The sequence below is a fragment of the Octodon degus genome, unplaced genomic scaffold, assembly GCF_000260255.1.
Source record: "Octodon degus isolate 3935 unplaced genomic scaffold, OctDeg1.0 scaffold00136, whole genome shotgun sequence".
Taxonomy (NCBI): domain Eukaryota; kingdom Metazoa; phylum Chordata; class Mammalia; order Rodentia; family Octodontidae; genus Octodon; species Octodon degus.
Window position 1 is genome coordinate 3,998,613 of NW_004524712.1, and position 5,213 is coordinate 4,003,825.

Genomic DNA, 5,213 nt, shown 5'->3' on the forward strand with positions numbered 1-5,213 from the left:
ATCACAATGTCAAATTTTCACATAAATGTACACAAATATAGTTTGTCAATCTGAAATAAAAGCCAGGAATTTAAATCTTAAAAATGTGTTCTATTGTTAAAAGACAAATAAAAACAATATAGTGGACCTGCTCATTTCTCTTGCATTCCCAGTATTTTTCAGATAAGACACCTTGAGGTTTAAGAAACTCATGTAAGGTTATATAGCTCAATTTCACCATGAGGTGAGAAGGAAAAAAATGAGAAGGAGCATATTTCCTTAACCCCCAAATCAGGACACAATCAGACAGACCCAAGTACACCTATGAGGACAACAGGACAGAATATTTGAAATTGAGACTGTCCTAAAACACCCCTAATATATGGTCACTCCAGGAATAAAGCAAGAACATTTACTGACTCTGAAAGTAGCTTGAGTGACAGGTGAATGAACAATGACACAAAGCCACGTCTTTCCTGCTTTCTGCATTCTTTGATGTATGACAGGACCTGCCAAAGCCTATTGATTTTAGTGATGCTTTCTGTATTAGATTTATGCCCTAATGGTGCCTTTGGACTTCTCGGGCCAGCTGGACTCTCAGTCTCTGGAATGCTTTGGGAAAGTGAGGCCAGGAGGAAATGATTCAGTAACTAACCTGACTTCTGATAAATCCGGCAGGACAGAGTCCTGTGATGTGGCTGTAGGTAGAGTTGTAATGCCAATAGTTGTGGGCAGCTAAGGATAATATATGTCTGCCTTAAATTTTGTAAGAGCTTCTAGCTTTCAGAGCTTGTGGTACTCAGGGAATGGATTCTGGACAAGAAATGAATAAATACAATAGAGAGAATGTGGACTATGGCAGAACATTCTATCGGCCAGGGTGGCTCTGCTCAACATGTAGCACCACTGTGAATCAAAGACATTACTTATGCAGTAAGGCACGCCATTCATAACACCCAAATCTTAGCAAAGTTAATAACTGTCCGAGGCCTCGTGTGTGTCCTGTGGCTGCTACAGTGGCCTACGGCACAGGCCACAGGCTAGGGCAAGCAGCTAAGACCATTTTTATTCCAGAGTTCATGGTGAATGATCCTCATTGTTAGCAAAGAGTTGTACTTTTGCTTTTTTCTCTCTCTTTTAGTTTATTTGTTTTTCTTATTTTACCTCTTATGCTCCCAAATTAAAGCATGTTTAGGGACTGTTTCACTAGGACTCAAGGAAATGCCTGCTTAGGAAGCTGATAGGACCTGGTCTAACTTTTCTGTGTACTCTTTCCTCCCAGATAAGTATGCAAGTGAAATCACTACAATAGTGATGAGATTTAATTAAAAAAGAAATAAAACTTTTTAAACATGTATTTAGTACAGGGGCTACAGGGTCTCCCTATATGGATCAGACTTGTAGTGATCCTCCTGTCTTCAGCCTCCCAAGCGTTGGGATTACAGGCGCGCACCACCACGCCCAGTCTCAGGCACAATTTCAGTGTTCCCCAGGATGGGGTCAGCATGGCATGCGGTACCTGGGATTGAAGAACTCACACTTTGTAATTCAAAGTATTAGTCATCGGGACTGGGGAGATGGCTCAGTGGAATAAGTGCTTCCGTGGCAAGTGCAAGGGCCTGAGCTCAATCCCCAGTTACACACACACACACACACACACACACACACACACACACACATGCACACACACAAAAACAAAAACAAACACAAAAAAACCAAAGTACTAGTCATCTTTCTGTCATTATAACAAATACCTAAGGCATGTGGTATTTAGTCAGTGTGTAAAGAGCAAGGTTTATGTGGCTCACAGTCTTGAGGTTCTTCCCTGTAATGCATTGCTTTGGGGCCCGTGTTGAGCTAGCACATCATGGCATTACTAACGTCAGGGCCAGCAACAAAAAACAAGCAAACAAAGAGAAAGACACCAGGGTCCCACGAGACCTAAGCATGCGTCTCTTAAGACTGGAAGACCCCCGAGGGGCTCATCTCTGAAGGTTTTCACTATGTCGCAGCAGCAAGAAGAAGGTACGTTTCTACCGTATAGGCCATTGGGACACTTATCAAAATCACAACAAGAATTTAGTCCCTGACATAATTAAATTCATAGGATAAATTTTGGATGAATGAATCAGAAATGTAGAAGTCACCTCACGCGTGTGTGACCCGTGGAGTCACACAGACTCCCTGTGCTTGGAAGGGCCTGTGCTGAGTTTAATGGTCTGTTTTGCTGGGTACCACAGTTAAGTACTCAGTCCTGTAGGGAGCTCCACAGACGGTCTTCAGCACATGGTGGCTGTACTCAAGAACCAGTTGAACATGGAATGCTTGAAGGCCTGAGGCCTGCAATCACACACTTTTATCCCTCGGGACAGATTGATGTAAGGCGATTTCTCACTTCTTTGGGAACCTCACTTCTTGGTCCCCAGAGTGGGGATGGTCATACAATACCACATACTTCCGCTTTAGAGCATTAATTGTAACAGTATACCTCAACACTTAGCAGCTGTTTAGAGCATGATCGCAATAAATATATTGTGAATAAATGAACAACCGCAAAATTGCCTCACAGGATCCTGAGATTTCTGTACGCATTTAATTACTGGAAACTTTTATAATAATGAAACATATTCTCAAAGAACTAAATTTTATTTCTTTTGTCCTGAGGTCTGCCTTTCCTTACCTTATACTTCTTATACCCTTAAGAACTCACCGTATTTGGGAGGAGTCCAGGAGTTAGTGGATTTTACTTTTAAAGATTAAAAACATTGGAGTCAAAACGCACACTCAAGCTGACCAGTGGTGAGCTCTCAGAACACGTGACCCCTGAGGGCACATTTTTGTACCAGTCAATAATCAAGACAATAAATCATTCTCTGCAATTCTGAGTGGAGCTGTGGCCCATTATTTTGTGGATTTAAGTGCACAAATAGAAGTATTAGTTTCTGAAAATGAACATTAGTTTTTTGGGGTTTGTTTTTTCCCCCAGTAAATCACTGGGACAAGAGTGTTACTTCTTGGTAGAGCACTTGTCTAGCATGTGCGAGATCCCACTATTGCAAAACAAAAATTTTCATACATTTTCAAATAGATTCTGGATCACATTTTGGGGATTGAAGAATTTAGCAGAATTTATCATTTAGTCATATATGTTCACATTAAAAATTTTGTGACCTATAGGTTTTAGTTCTCAAAACAGACAAAAGAGTAATTTTCAAATAACACAAGACCTTTTAAAGGGAATATATAGCCCTTGGCCACACTCCTAAGTACTAAGAGATAAAAGGACCACAGAAGTAATTCCCAGAGCACCTTTCCTCCCCCATCAATTTTCGTCACTCCCCATTGCCAGACTTAGGCTTCTCTGGTCTTAGCATACATACTATTTTTTCTTTCATTTTTTCTCCTTTATATAATTCAATAAACAGAAGCCAGAGTAGGATAAAAGAATAGAGAGGGTCATACCAGAATTGTTTTAAGATTACAATTGAAAAAAATGTCAGTGATAAGTTAGAATGTTTATTTTTGCACATACTTTTTTTAAAAAATCTATTAACGTATTTCACTTAATAAATAGCACACACCAAAATGCTGTTACAAGCCCAAACCTATTGTTCACAACAACTCAATACAATGGGCATTACTGGGTGGCAGAGTTATTCACCAACAAGATCGTGGAGAAACCAAACTGTCCATAGGCTGACTCCAAAGCCCGTCAGTCGTTCATTCAACTCACGGGAGTGCTTCAGATATCGTCACCTGGATGGCTGATTTGTGTTGGACTTCTTAACAGCCCTCTGACATTTGGCAAATCTAAGTAAGATATGGGCTGTCTGACTTCCAAGCAATTTAAAAAAGTAAAAAGATTAGGCATTAGTACAATGTTTGCAATAACAAATGGTCATGGGAAGGGTGATCAAGGTGATGTGGGCCACAAATGCCACACCCAGTGACATTCTCACACAAGAGAAATGCAGGCTATCATTGCCAGTGTCTTTTTCAGATTAATGCAGAACAGAATTACGTTCTGGAACTTGGGCTACAGAGATATTAGTTGCTGAAATAATGAAGCATGCATGTATCAATGTCATTTCATGTGAAAAATAAATTGGCCAAGGTTTTGTTTTGATTGATTTATATGCTCCCATATTATAAAATGAAGCACATGTTATTAAATGATCTTAAGTACAATACCTTTCAACCTTTTGCTTCTGGTATAAACCTGAATTATTATACACCTTGGACCTCTGGCAGTATGCAGAAAGAGAGGAGAAAAGAGCAGATTAGCTTCAGTTGTGGTGGAGCTAGATTCAGGCTACACGCTACAAACCTGTTCTTTCCACATGGGCTCAGTGACTCAGGGCTTGGTAGACAGGACTAGGTAAGGTATTGGAAGCATTTAGATTTGACTGGAGACTTGCAGCATGATAATGTGCCCTCAGACAAGTAGATAAAAATGGGGGTGGGCAGTAAGGCAGTCAGAGAAAGAAGGTTGTAGAGAAGAACTGGGTGGGATGGTTAGGGCATACACACAAAATAGTTAATAATGGATTTGTAATGTGAGTGGGTGCATGCAGTATGAAACAAAATTATCAAAGTACATTGTGAATATTTTTGAAAATCCCAAAGACAGGATGTGAGATCTTGAGTTCTTTTAGTCAATGGGGAAATCTTAACTTCTAAAGAAATTAATAAAGCATGCTCTGATCTGAGGAAATAACAACAATAGATAAGTCTAAGCAATAGATATAGAAAGTGGAAAAATATCTGGGACAAAGGACAGTGGTTACTAGATGAGAGTCTTCCATAGAGCTGGAGTGAAATGACAAATTATGTCTGTTTATTGCAGAACCCTAGCACACATCAGGGGGAGTTGGTAGGGTCTAGGAAGGGCAGGGTGATTCAGGACACCTTAATATAAATGTTCTCATTTGTAAAGCAAGATACAGCATAGGGAACTGAGATGGTGAAAACCATAAATGAAGGCCTGGGCCAGCCAGAAGCTCAGCAGACTAAAGTGCCTGCTTGGGCAGACACAGGGACCAGGGTTCAATCCCTGGCATGCCATGCAGGCCCCACCCCTGGGGCGTGTTGAGACAGTGATTGAGACTGGGTATGGTGGCATGTGCCTAGAATTCCGGGGCTTGGGAGGCTGAAAACAGGAGGATCACTATGAATCCAATCTGAGTAGTGAGACCATATATATATATATAATCCAGATATTATATATCTCCTAT